The sequence below is a fragment of the Bos indicus x Bos taurus genome, chromosome 24 (genome assembly GCF_003369695.1).
Source record: "Bos indicus x Bos taurus breed Angus x Brahman F1 hybrid chromosome 24, Bos_hybrid_MaternalHap_v2.0, whole genome shotgun sequence".
NCBI lineage: Eukaryota > Metazoa > Chordata > Mammalia > Artiodactyla > Bovidae > Bos > Bos indicus x Bos taurus.
Window position 1 is genome coordinate 43,472,156 of NC_040099.1, and position 14,270 is coordinate 43,486,425.

Below are 14,270 nucleotides of genomic sequence, written 5' to 3' on the forward strand. Positions count from 1 at the left end.
CTTCCTGGTGCCCCGAGCGGTTGTGCGCCGCCGCGGCGGGGTGGGGGAGGCGGGGTCCGCGGGCAGGTTGTGCGGGACCTGCCCGAGTTTGCGGGGCGGGAGGACCCTGGACCCTGCGCTTCCGGGTGTTGAGCGCGCTGCGCTGGGCGCGGGCTGCAGGGGCTCCCGCTGGTCCGGGCGCCGCTGGCCCTTAGGTTGTGCCCCGAGCCCGCAGGAAGCGGGCGTGGGCAGGATTTCTGTGACCCTCGCGGCGGAATAAACAGGAAGCGACGAGCACCCAGCCCGGCCGTCCCGCTTTGTCGTGCGGTCTGCGGGGCACAGCGCGCGGGACGCTTCCCGGGACCTCGCCCGCTGCCCGGGGGCTGGGCGCGCCGGGTAAGCTGGGTGCTGGGCCGCTCGCCGTGCTGACCCCCAGAGCATCAGCTTGGTTTTAAACTTTTTTCCTAATTGGAAAAGGAAGAGGCTTCCGATGAGGCGGGGGGCGAGGGGTTTAGGAAGACAACGAGGACCGCGACAGGTGGGGGGCACCTGGAGAAGGTAGGGGTTCGGGGCCCCTTGCCGAGTGAACCCAGGCGGGTTTTTGCACAGGAAACTCAACCAGGCGCAGGAGTGTCCGTGAATGCGGTGGATTCAGTAGCTTAAGTTTTGTTTTCCCCGTAGATTCTTTTAATTAGCTGAAATTGGATATTTTTGATTTGCTTATTTCTCTTTCTCTGTGTCCCATCTATTTTCTTCTCTTTTTCTCTTATTACTTTGGTAGCTTCACATCTCTGGACCCCTGGCTTGTAGTTCGGTGCTGCGTTCTAAATGTGGGTTATGACTGTGATGAGTATTTTTGGATGCCCTACTGTGTGTGGGCGTTGTGGGATGAGGGAAGTGAGCTGCACAGAGTTGGTCCTGGAGCTGGTGTTAGTAGGCTTCTTGCAGTGGAGGTGGCTGCCCTCAAGATTGGTGCATCTCTTCCTTTAAAAGGAAGATTCCTTTGAAAATGGCCCTTCTGCCTGTTGGGCCGACCCTAACGGTGATCTCCAGTCCGGGTCCCCTGGAGTGGCCCGGGTCACCAGAACCCTGCACAGAGAAACTGCCAGGGTGTCCAGTCAGGTCTGCATCTTCATAGGAGGGTTTAGTCTTTCCAGGGCTTATACTGTGTGTGCTGTGTCCTCTGCACATGATGCCCTTGGAGTCTGCACAGTAATCTTGGAACATGTTCTTTATGTTCAGTGAAGGGTCGTAATGTCAAATTTGAGTCATTCCATGAACTCAGGAGTGGATCTTATCCATGTACATGTATTGAATTATAATATTTGGTTTCCTGTCAACCCTTGGATGGGTGCCCTTTAATGGTCCTTGCAAAGAAGTGCTTTTTGAAACACGGGGTATATTCCTCATGATCTTTTAGAGCTTAATTCTTTTAAGAGCTTCCCTTTGCTATTGACATTGAACACATTGTTAGGAAATAGGGCTGAGACTGTAAATGCCAGTGAGGGATTTGCTGCTGCAGACATGGAGCTGCCTTCTTCCCTTGTTTTAAAAGCCACCCCCCACCACTGCCCCCAATATCTTCATATTTTGCTGTTACCCGGAAAGAGTCTTGGCTGTTGGTGGAGTCTTCTAGTTGGTGGAGGCTTGTATTTACGATGGAGAAAACTGTCCCCAGCAGGCTTTTAGGGCTGTCCTCTCTGGGGCTGTTTGCATGACCACAGTCTTGCAGAGGAACCTGGCCTGGGGCACCTGCTTACTAAAGGATTTTGTGCCAGTTTGGTGGCCTATCATTTGAAAGTCAGAGTCTCCGCCCCCACTTGCCAGAGTATATACATACACAGACAAATTTTGTTACCCGCCCCAACTCCCCCGGACTGCTGACAGTGCTCTAAGAATAGTTTTCTTGCCTGGCACTGAGAGCAGTATCCACCCGCCTGCAGAGGTGTTTACAGTCCTGGGCTGCAGTCATGGTTGACTTAGTGGCCTGGCAGAGTGACCAGTGGCTCGTGGGATGAGATCGACTGTTCCTTGGGGCTGCTGGAGGGGTACCTCCCAGCCAGACAGGGGAGCCTAGGGAAGTGACAGTGAGTTAGCATCTTGGGCACTGTGGTTCCTGGCCTGTGGTCCAGCAGAGACCCCTGAGCTTGTCTGGATCCCTGTGCAGTCACCCTCATGGTCTGGGCAGGAGGTACTCAGGGCGTGGGCATTGTCAGTGGCACCCATGACTGGTTGAGTCTTCCTGGTGGCCCTTGCAAGTTTATTTTCATCTTTCTTCTGAGTCTGGGCTTATGATGTTTCTGTGAGGTATCTGTTCTTTGAGGTGAGAGTTAATACAGAAGAAAGAAATGAAATGATCTTTCCATGTTAACCTGCAAAATTTTTAGAAACATTTGATGTACTTCATATGGATTATGGTGAGCAGTGCAGAATGGTGTGGAGTGCCCCCCAGTGGCCCTCTCTTCTTGCTTCCACTCCCTACTTTTAGGGGTCTCAGGACATTCTCCGGAAAGCCAGTCTTCTGATGTCAGAGTGACTTTCTGCCTTCATGGTATGTGTTAGTCTGGAGTTATACCGTGACCTTGTACCCTGGGTGTGAAGGAAGGTGAAGCTTCAGTTTTTAATAGCAATGTATAGCTTCTGCCTCCGTCTGAAACTTTAGGCCACAAGACTTGTCACATCTTAGGGAAATTTTGGTGACATTATTAGTTTCATTTTTAGGCAAGTAGGGGACACAAGTGAGCACCTGTATTAATTGCTGTAGAAATAATTGGGTTTGTAATTCAAAGTAATACTGTTTTTCTCGCTACCATAGGAGGATGTGAAAATAATGCTTGTGTTGTGTCCTATCCATGTGATTTGAGTATGGATTGCTTTCCTTTGAATTTCCACTAAAAATGGTACTTTGGCCTTTTAAGCTGTTTTTGTAAGGACTTTTCTTTCCCCCAAGCTTGTTTTCCAGATAAGTCTTGGAAATTACGAAGAACACAGCTATAATTTCTCCCTTGATTGGCAGCAGAGAGCTTTCCCGGACAAAAATAAGGCTGTTTTGTGCCAAATGGTTGACTTTTCTAGAATAAAAACTCTAAAGGGTTTGCAAAGAGTCCTCTGGTTAATATATTGGCATTCCCAGAACCCACTAAAACCCGGCAGCCTGCCAGATACCACTTAATGAGGACGCGGAGTGTCTGGCTCAGATCCCCAAGAGCAGAAGCGGGTGGGGGCTGCTGTCCACACCCTTTATTCATTTTTAATGACCGTACTTTTGTTTTGCAGATTTTGTTCTGCACCCGTCAAGACCCACAGCCGTGGTGCCGCCCCTCCCCTATTCATTTATCTACTCATTCACTTGGCATTGGAAAAGTGTGGAGACTTTCAAGGTTAAGGATCCTGGTGAGGGATCCTTTCTGTTTGCGGGAGTTCTTTTGTGGTTGGCTTTCTGTTTTCTCATTCTTCTTCCTACCCGCAAAACCCAGCCTTTATTTTGGAAGAGGAAGAGAGAAAAGGAACAGAAAAGGAGATGACAACTTTTTTTTTTAAATGATGCTTTATTGTCTCCTGGAAAAGCGAAGCGTTTATGAAACTTAAAGTTTGTCAGACAGTTTATATGACAGTGCAAGTTGGTGCTTGCCAAGCTCCAGACAGATTGCTAACGTTACATGACAGGGAAAAAGAAATTACCGCTGTCTGCGAGCGGTGGGCGGGGCCGGGCACCCGGCAGCCTGCAGGCTGTGCAGTGCGTGGGGTGCGTGGGGGTGCGTGAACAGCCTCCGCCCGCTGCCTGGAATTCTTCGACTCGCTTTGGAAGCAAGAAGGGTGTGTCTCTTGATTTTATTTTCGGCAGGGCTGCAGGGCGACAGGATCCAGGGAGCAGCTCTGTATTTTTTCTGACACGGTGACGCTTTGCCTCGCGGGCGCCTCCGGCCCGCACGACTCTCCTTCGCATCAGGGGACATGGTTCCTCATCTTCCTCCCGGGGTCCAGCTTTTGATGGCACTGAACTGTGTTCTTAGCCCCTCAGGTCCTCAGGTGTCTCGAAGCCAAGTTTACGGCTGCGTTGTTTCTGAAGCTGCAGACGTTGAGAATCGGTTGCCTGAGATAAGGGTGCCAGCTGCCCCGGGGAGGGGGCTGGTGGCACTCCTTGGGCACAGTGTACTTTCATCCCTGGCATGTGGAGAGTCAGCTGGCAGCGTGACAGGTGTAATGAACTTAATGGACTTGCTCTAGTTGTTGGTGGGGACACTGCTCATATTACAAAGTTAGCTCCTAAGTGGGGGCTCTGCCAGAGGACTTGCAGGACCTCTGTGCAGACGGGATCCAAGGCCTGGCCTGGCCGAGAACTGGGTGTGTGTGAGCCACACGGTCCCTAAGTGGACCCAGACTTTCTCTTCAAAGGAAGGCTGCTCTGTCTAATCTCCCCACCCATATCCTTCCATCCATATGGTGGGGTGTGGCCCTGCCCCTGGGATTGCAGAGTGCAGGCTCCCAGTGCTGCTTCCTTGGTTCCCCAGGAGTGGCTGGACCCCTGGTGGCCAGTCAGTGGCCTTGGGGCCAGCAGCCTCCACACAGAGTTGAGAGGGAATTTCCAGAGTGAAATCCCCTGTTCTGAAGGTGGGAGGCCAGGCTGTGCTTGGAAGGGCTCCTGTGGCCAGGGGTCAAAGTGGTGGGGGAGGTAGCAGCGCCTTGGTGCCAGGCCATCCTTAGTGTTCTGAGAGCTCTTGTTAGCTGATTTCATCCCTTAGCAGCCCTAGGATGTGGGCACTGCCACCCGTCAACTCCCCCACAGGCACACAGACAGCAAGAAGCCTGAGATGCTGGCATGAAGAAATGCTGTGCCTTCTTTGGGGACCGCTCTCAGCAGTCGGAATGGAGCAGGACCAAATCTCTCTGTGGCCCAGCGCTCCTTCTTCCTGCCTGCCTTCCTCCATGGATCCAACTCACGCCTCTCCTCCCGGCCTCACTCTTCTTTCTTTTTTTAAAAAATATTTATTTATTTGGCTGCACCAGGTCTTAGTTGCGGCAGGTGGGATCTGGTTCCCTGATCGATTGCATTGGAGTGTGGAGTCCTAGCTACTGGACCAATGGGGAAGTCCCTCCCCACCCCTCATTTGTAACCCCAGCTCCTGTGCCTGTCCTGCCTGTGGTCACAGCCTCAGCTTTGAGAGTTGGGATTGGGCGGGGCTCCATGGGACTGCCTCGCTGATGTTATCTGGCTGGGTTTGTTGGGGGCCGGTCCTATTTTCCTGGCCCCCAAAGCCTTTGGGCTGGGCTGAGGTGGCCCAGGCCCTACCTGTGCAGCAGAACTCAGCTAGTCCCCAAACGTGGGGTGAAGCGAAAAGATAATCACAGCTCTCAGATTCTCTGTCGTGCCTTGTGCGGGGTTGGGTTAATCAACCACATGTGTCTGCATGCAGTTCTTGTGTCCATCCTGGATAGACCAAAGTGTTTGAGCTTATGGGGCCTGAAGTGAGGCCCCAGGAGGTGCGGATGTCCGGAGCCTGCAGGATGCCCCCCAGCCCTTGGTAGACTTCCGAGGCTGCAGGCAGGACTAGACCTTTCTAGACCTTTCATACCCCCTAGTGGCTGGGTGGTATTGTTCCCCACAAAGGTACTGTGGTGCCCACAGCAGGCTGTGGGCACTGTTGGGCCTCAGTCTAGTGAGGTCCCTGCAATGGGGGTGGATGGGCATCCATTTGTGGTGGAGGCCACGCCTATCTGGAGGAGTTCCTGTCTGTTCCTCCTGTCAGGTGGTGGGGGCTCAAGGGCCCTAGACCAGACTCCACACTCTGTTTGAACCTGACTTTTTATTCCAGAGATTCTTTCAGGCCCGACTGAAATCAGCGTCACAGACCTAGTCTCTGAAATCCTTTTTTTTTTCCCCCCTGATTTAAAAAAACAAGAAGAAAATAAAAATGACTAAAATTACCTATAATTCCACTTTAGAGATGACCTCTATTAACAGTTTTGTAGATTCTTTCCAGGCTTATTTATTGATTATAAAATCATGCTTCGAACTTACATACTTTTTATAAACTTTAACATTCCATCTTGAATATATTTTCATGTAATTTAAATATTCTCCAAAAATACCACTGCTGATGAGTATTAAATTCCACCCTGTGGTTATATTGTTATTTTCTTAAGCCTGTTCTGGGACACTGAGTCTGCTGGCAGTTTTCCCTATTATAAATAATTCTGCACCAGACATTCCGTTTACATTCCGGTTACATCCTCTGGACAGATTCCTCAAGGAGGAGCCGGTGGGTGTGAGAACTTTCAGAGGGGCCCCCAGAAAGGATGGTGCACTACACACAGACATGGGTGACTGCAGTCTTGCCAGTGCTGAATATTATAAAAAAAAATCTTTGCAAGTTTGGCAATGAAATTGTATGTTTAAATTCTCCATCCCTCCTTCAGTGTAGCATCCGGTGACCCACAGGTGAAGAGAGTTTGCTGTCACCAGGGCTTTGCTGTGGGCAGATGCAGTGATGTTAGTGGGTGCTCCCCACGAGGGGGATAAGACTTTTGTACTATTTTAAATTTGAATTAAACTTAGGCAGACAGGTTAAGGGCAGTAAACAGTCTAATAATACATTTTAAAGAGAAAATTAGGGATTTTATGGCCAAAGACTGTGTCTAATCTTTCCCTGCTCCTCTCACCCTAACTGGGGCAGGGAGGGCAGTGTGGACTCCGGGGTGGAGCGAGGAGACCAGGGCGGTTCCATTAGCAGGTGCCTGAGGACCTGAGTGACACCCCCCTCAGTCATCCTATTCGCTCTCAGCCCTCGCTTTCTTAGATCAGACTCTTCCTTGGCCTCTCCCCCAAGGATGCCAACATGAAACTCTCATCTTCTTACTGTTGCACTTGATGGCTGATGCTAGATCTCTGGCCTGGTGGTCCTCTGTGGGGTTGGGGGCTTTGCCGTGGCCCCTTTTGCTACACTTCTGCAGATTTCTGCTTCCAGTCAAGGCTGGAGCCCATCCTGAGTGCAGACTCCAGAGGGTGTTTGTGCCGGCTGCTCTGGAAGCCCCAGACAAGGGAAACCATCTCAGTACATAGCAGTTAACTGAAGTCTGTTTTGTTTTCCTCAAAAGGCAGCCTGACTGGCTGAAATGTGGGGACCAGCTGGAGGGAGCAAGACATGACACCTGCGTCTTGGGGTAATTGGGCCCCAACGAGCTTGTTTTGGTCACAGGCACCTTCGTGCAGTGGTGTGGGGCAGGTGTGGATGCTTGGGAGCGCTGGCAGGTGAACCCAGTGAGCAGAAAGCAAAGGCCATGGGCCCCTTCGGCGCTGATGCTCGAGTGGGTGACCGCGGCACTCTGGGCGCAGCCTGTGGGAGCCCCCTTGGCTGTTGTCTTGCCTGCTTGGCACCCCCCACCCCCACCCTGCTGGCCACGCAGGCAGCCACACCCCACTTTCCAGGTGCAAACGCACCCTGGACAAGGCCTGGGGAAGGGGGCAGACGGGGCCTTGGAGATGTAGTGAGCCAGAGGACCCCAGGAACTGAGAGGGCTAGCTGGTGGCCACCCAGCTCTCTGACCGTGGGGGGCGGTGGTGGCTGGGGGAGCAGTCATATGGGGTCTTGAGGAGTTAGTATCAGTGGTTCGCGGACCAGGCTGCTGGTCCCTGTGTGCGGGGCTGGCCGCTCCTCAGTCAGAAAGGAGGGCTTTCTGGATAGAATTCAGCATGATTTCAAGGTGGCTAAGGTTATAGTTGGGTGGCTTGGTTGGACGATTGTATTTCTGTGACTTGGGCTCTTAAGATAAACACTGACGCCTTCGGAACTTAGCTTCCATCCTACTGGTATTTAAATATGAGCGCCGGTCTTTTACTTCCAAACCAGAGGTCCTGGAATTTATTTATTTATTTATTTTCATCTGAAGAGTAATGTAAAAATAGTGTATACACACAGTCTTCACTGTGTAAGTTAGGTAGTAAATTTAGTCCAGAGAAATGATAGCCTTTGTAGAAACAAAGTTGGCCCCTCTGTGGCTTGGAGCTTTTGTTATTTGATGGACTCCCTTGTGCTGAGCGCGCAGCTTGAAAGTTCACCCTTTTCCTGTTTTGACTTGGCTCACTTTCTGGAGTTTAGGAATCGGGACTCACTTATGTGCCTGAGGGAGCGGCTTCCGCGGAGGCCCCAGGGCTCCAGTGTGGGCCGGAGCCGCTCGGGTGGACGCATCACCGCATAGTATGGAGGGAAGTTTTGCGGTGAGGAGGTTGCTTTTCTCTGCTGACGGCCGCGCCCTTCCCTAAAACAGCCATCTGCCTGCTTCTTAGGTTCGAAGGGGATCAGACGAGGTATAAATATAAAGCTCACGCAGACCAGCTGGGAGAGTCCAGCCTCGATGAACCTCGATGAAGCGTGGCTGCTTCCAGTGAACCGAGTATTTGGGGCGTGCGCACACATGTGCGGTGAGGACCCCGCTCCTGCCCCGGGACTGGAGACCCAGAAGCCTGAGTGTGGGCACCAGAAGCGGCCGCTGTGACCACGCTCCAGGTCTGAGCCGTTAGTCTGGGAGAAGCGTGTACCGGGGGCGCGGGGGCGAGGCTGCTGGCTTGCAGCTATGAGCGCTGGCCACCGCACGCGGCCTCCCTCCTCCTCTGCTCCGTGGGCCCCGTGACGTCCGAGCGCTTGGTCTGCTACGGACAACCGGGGGGAGACTTCAGGGAGAGGCTGGCTTTGGGCTGAGAGGTGGCCGGACAGTGGTTTGCAGGGCGAATGGCAGGGAGAGGGGTCTCTGTCCTGGGCCCCCGGAACCCTGTGCGCTGAGTCCGGACGGCGCAGACCTGAGCGTGACCTTCGTGCGCTCTGAGCACGGGCTCCGCTCGCATGGTCATGTGTGTGGATTATAGGTCACTTCGTTTGTGCAGTGTGTGTGCTGCCCACTCTTGCTCACAGCGGGATCTGTGTGAACAGTCGGGGGCCACTGTTTGCCGTGGGACCACGTGTCCGGGCAGCTGTGGCAGGAGGGCGGGTCCACAGTGACTGCATGGCTCCTGCGTTTCCGGCTCTACCGCGCCTGGCGGGGAAGGGCACAGGGAAACACTAGCAGAGCGAGCCTGGGTCGGGTCCTGCTAGCGCAGTGTGTGCCTGGTGGTCGCGCTTCAAGGGTCAGATCCCGTCTGTGCACGTGGCTGGTGGTGGATGGTGTTGCTGGGGAGGGGACACAGGTGCTGGGAGGAAGTGGGAGTTGATCCCTGACTGTGACCTGCATGGTAGAGGGAGGAGGGGGGCTCAGGGGACAAGTGTGAGTGGAGGTGGGACTCGGAGGCGAGAGGCATGGTCCTTGTTGGAGGTGGAGAGTTCGGTGGTTCTAACTTCGTGGTGCTGGTTGGAGGTCTGCAGACTGAGTCTCTTATGGAGCTTCTGCCCATCTTTGCTGAAAACCGAATCAGCCAGCAGTGATAGTAAAACGGGGCTGTGGGGACACCTGCCTTCCACCTGTTTTCACAGCTGGTTCTTTGCCCTGGAGGCTCTGTCCCCAGCTCAGGGCTGTACGACTTGGAACTTGTTCACATTTCACAAAATGCTTAAACGTTCATCCTCTAAAGAGCTCATACCAGGGAGTTAGGCTTGTCACTTTCACATGGTGACAATAGTGGCTTCTGTTTGCAAAACACTTGAACTTTTCCAGGCTCTTCAAAGACAGTGTTTAATCTCATGATCCTTGGCTTTAAGGAACAATTAATGAGATGTATGTGGAAATGTAATTAATTTCTAATGCGGCTGTTAGCTGAATATGGGATTCAGATCACAGTTTATTTTAACGTACAAAACCTGATGGGGAGAGGTGCCCTGCAGTCATCCAGGCCTCACGGTGGGTGGTTTTCTGAAGGAACCCAGGCTTTGCAGCTTGCTGGCTGGACAGGCATAATTTTGGGACTTTAGGGCAAATGCTAGTCAAATTTAGAAGTACAAGGCAACTTGAGGGCTTGAATAGTCATTTCCCCGTGGTTGTCAGAAAGAGACGTGGGTGCGGTGAGGTACGTGGGACAGTGCTCTCACCTCCCTTGTTAGAGGACGCTGTGCTGGCGGCCCTTTGTGGCACTTAAATCACAGCAGGTCCTGGCACACCTGGAGTGTCACCTGGTGGTCACGATGGAGCCGACGTCCCCCTGTTTGTCCTGTGTCCTTCAGACCAGCTGGTTTTCCCCTTGTGGCTTGGATGCTGTCTTGGTGTCTGTCTGTTCAGCTGTGGGTGTGGGTTACTGCAGGTCTGCCTCCCCTTTTAACAGAGGAGTGTTTGAGCCATGACATCAGGCTGCCCCAGCCCTTGCGGTGCCTGGCCACCCCTGCGCCTCGACCTCGGCAGCTCTCCTCCTCGGGTTCTCCTCTTCTGTGGCCACCATGTGTCTGTCCCTTCACCTTCTTGGACTGCAAGCAGAGTCAGGCTTGCTCTGCGGCTTCCTGCTCTCTCCTTTGCAGGCCCCAGAGGTGCTGTTTCTCCCCGAGTCCAGGTGCGTCCTGAGCTGGTGATGGGGGCAGAGGCCAAAGGGTCCCTGCCTGGACATCCACTAAACCGCCAGTGTGGGCCAGGTGTCCCTTGGAGCTTTTGGTGCAAAGGAAGTGCTTTCTGCCCTCTTGGGCTGTGGATCAGTAACTGTCTTGGAGGGTCAGTGGCATTTGGGGGTGGCCCGACCCTGAAGGACAGTGTGGGGAAATGGCCCCTCCTTGCTGAGCAGAATTCTTGTCTTCTGTGTTGCTGGGATGTTCTCTGCTGTTGGTGGAGTGGGGACTGTGGCGAGGAGGGGCAGGTGGTCAGTGAGCAGAGCCTGGCGAGCTGGTGGGGTTACTGAGCGCCCCTTAGCTGAGCTTCCTTCCTGTGGTTCTTTGTCACTGATTCTGGTGAGGTTTTATTGACAACCTCTTCATGATGAGACGTGGTTGGGTGCTTGGTGACATGGCCTGGGGATCTGGCCATGTCTGAGGGGTCTGACCTTCAGTCAGTGGGGAAAGTTTCTGACTACTGAGCCTCCCACCCATGCCTGGAAAGCATAGAATTCCGTTGCGTGGATTGAAATGGGCTCTGTATTTACGTGGAGGCCTTTGCCCCTGGCTCCACACTCAGGCCTGACTGACCAGTGGTCCTTCCCAAGCCTGTGACTAGAGCCGTGTCCTTATCCCCTCTCTCCCCACAGTGATTCAGACGCACAACCAGGAGCCCTCCTGGACTCCCCCTCCCCACGCAGGGGCTTGTTCTGCCTTCAGAATCTGCCCTAAATCTGGTCACTTGTCTCTGTCACCAGTAGCTCAGTATGTGTCCCTCCCCTGGGCTCATGCAGGGCTCTCTGACCAGCTACTCACCTCCCTTCCACATAGTCTGGTTTCAGCCCAGTGGCTGAGTGAACCGGGCCTGGTGATTGGGCTGCTGTGCCCGGCCTGGGGGCATGACTGCTGTCCCCTGGGGCTCCCCACTGTCCAGCTCCACCCCCAGGGCTTTGTGGTTGCTACCGAGACCCCTCTCCCCAGGGCTGTGCGTCCATCACTCACTTCACTCAGGCCTCGTTTGGGTGTCCTGCCTGTCCAGATTTCCTCCACGGCCCAGGACAGCGCGCATAGGACCCAGGGAGCACAGGCCAGAGCCAGGACACAGCAGGACAGCCAGTCCTGGGGTGGGGGAGGGGTGGGCACTGGGGGTCCACCATAGTCACCAGGGGTCAGGCCAGGCCTCTAGTACCTATCAGAAAGGCTGAAGCACAGCCCATGCTGGGGGCCGAGCGGGCCCCGGCACAGCTCAACTCTACACCGCCCCCCCACCCCCAGGTGTTTCCTCATCTACATTAACTTTCATTTGACTGTTTTCCCCAAAATGACCTGCTCTCGCCCTCCCTCCCCCTCTCCCAGTTTAACCCACTTGCCAAATAAACTGCTGGTGAATGAAAAATTCTCTGTTTCAAACAAATGAATCAAACTGTGGAAGATCATCAGATTTGTTAGTGTTCTTGAAATCATCATAGGCAGAGATTTTTCCCTTTCGACCAAGTGTCTGTCATAACCTCGGTTCTTCTCAGCTGTTTTCTTCTGTCCTTGGGATCAGGAAAAGTTCAAAGTAGAGAAAGTTACAATCTGTGAGTCATTTTCTCATCTTGTCAAAGAAGCCTAAACCCTGAACAGGTCCCTGGGAGCTTGACTCATCCTCCAGACACCTGACTGTGCTTTTATTCTGGTGTTAGATTCATCTTCTTGAGTTGTGTGGTCTCCCAGGCGGCACTAGCAGTAAAGAACCCACCTGTCAACTCAGGAGACACAAGAGACTCTGGTTTGATCTCTGAGTTGGGAAGATCCCCTGGAGGAGGGCATGGCAACCTACTCCAGTATACTTGCCTGGAGAATCCCATGGACAGAGGAGTGTGGTGGGTTATAGTCCATGGGATCACAAAGAGACACATCTGAAGTGACTTAGCACACACAGCAAACCTTAGATTTCAAATTCACGAGGATATGAAAATTATTTAGGTGGAACAAGTTAAAAACCTGGATAAGACAAATTCCAGTTAATGGCAAGTTATACAGCGATTCATTTCCAGTGATGGATTTCAGCCCGTGTGATGTGTCAAAGACACTAGGGGTGCTTGCCGGTAAGGTGGGAGTCTCCCCACGTCCGGGGGACACATCTGTGGTCCTGCCCCCTCTAGCGGTGGCGGGCTGTCTCAGGGCTGAGTTCCACTGTGCCTCCATCAGGAGTCTGTTGGAACGAGGCAGGCACTGCACTTCCCTGAAGAACACCTGCAGGGGATGGGCCAGGACCTTAAGAATGAACGCATCGCCCAAGGATGATTTTGAAATCTTGTCTTTTTACCCTTTCCTTGTTTGCTACAGTGATCACTTTTATAACAAGAAAATCACCAGTGAACTTGATTTCTTCAGGCCATGGAACAAAAAGTCAGTTTCTGAAAAACTGTGGAAAACAACATGTCTGTCTGTCTTTTTTAAGCATCGTGGAAGCAGGAACGAGTTGCTATGGTGAGGTTCACTCTACATGGAGAGCGGTGTCCGGAGCGCCCATGTACACAGACTTTCTCAGATGTGGAAACAGTCACACGCAGGATCACGGTTCCATCTTTTCCCCTCAAATCGCCATTTGGCTTTGATCTAAAAGCATGAACAATCCTGCATGCTCTCTGCAGCCTCTGCCTCTCAGCCTGAGGTCACCTGAGGTCATCTGGGGTTGCCTGTGAGCCCACCTTGCATGTCGTCTGAGGCTACATCCTTGCCCACTGAGAGCAGACTGTTCAGAAAGCTGGCCCAGGGACCTTCAATTTCCACATCCATGTGTTTCTGCAGCCTTGTACTGGAACACATGTGGGTTCTCCGACGCCCTCCTCTGAACCACTTGCAGAAATCCATGGCCACGTAAGGTTTTTCCTTCAGTCTGTCCATGGTGCAGAACACAGACACTGCAGCCCCTCTGTGTGACTGGCTGCTGTTGACCCGCTGGTGTAGGTACAGGAGTGGGCGCGGTTCTGTGAAGAAACGTGGCCCATCTAGATGGAATCCCTGTTTCTGTTGGCGTCTCTGGAGCTGGGCTGGAGGGCCACCGTGCTGGGGGCCGTCCTCTCCCAGTGTGGCGTTAGGCTAGTTTGTTTGGAGGCGCTGGTACTCTGCACCTCTGACATCCTGTTAGTCATACTTGGAAATGAGAACATTTCCACTTAACCTTGGGGCTTCCCAGGTGGCACGAGTAGTGAAGAACCTGCTTGCCAATGCAGGAGATATAAGAGATGTGGGTTCAATCCCTGGGTCAGGAAGATCCCCTGGAGAAAGTGGCAACCCACTCCCATATTCTTGCCTGGAGAATCCTGTGGACAGAGGAACCTAGCAGGCTACAGTCCATGGGGTTGAAAAGAGTCAGACGTGACTGAAGCGACTTAGCACACATGCACTTAGCCTTAGGGTTGAACATTCCTGCAGGTAGGTCACAAATGATGTCAAGATTTTAAAAGTTAGGTTACCTTTGTTCCTGAAAGTCTACAATGTCTTTTTATCTACAGGCTCTTAATGATTTTTCCTAACAGCAAGTGCTTATTCATTGATGGTAAACCAAGGAAGAGGAAGACCCAGGCAAACCCCAGGTCTCCAAACATTGTAACTAGAAACACATTCATTCTCACCACACAGACTTTCAGGTTCCAACCTGGGCAGCTTTTTAGTTGCCAGGAGGTAGTGAGAATTATGGGTTGTTTTCAGGGTGTCTGCAGGGTTTTAAAATCCACATCCCCGCTCCTTTCTACCATTATGCCTCGGCTTTTTTAAACAAACTTTCTATTAGTGACATTGCAGTGA

General features: G+C 52.7%; 1 protein-coding gene across 5 annotated transcripts in view; it reads left to right on the plus strand.

The window, feature by feature from the left end:
* Nucleotides 1–14,270, plus strand: part of LDLRAD4 (low density lipoprotein receptor class A domain containing 4) — a 172,541-nt gene that overhangs the window by 627 nt on the left and 157,644 nt on the right. Inside the window, exon 1 of one of the 5 annotated variants that reach the window (XM_027526189.1) lies at nucleotides 85–375. The exons of 3 other annotated variants lie outside the window; for them this stretch is intronic. The gene's annotated coding sequence lies outside the window, so the exon portion shown is untranslated. Of the gene's footprint in view, nucleotides 1–84; nucleotides 376–12,866; nucleotides 13,341–14,270 lie in introns of those variants that run through there. One more of the 5 variants, XM_027526190.1, reaches the window with a different exon arrangement.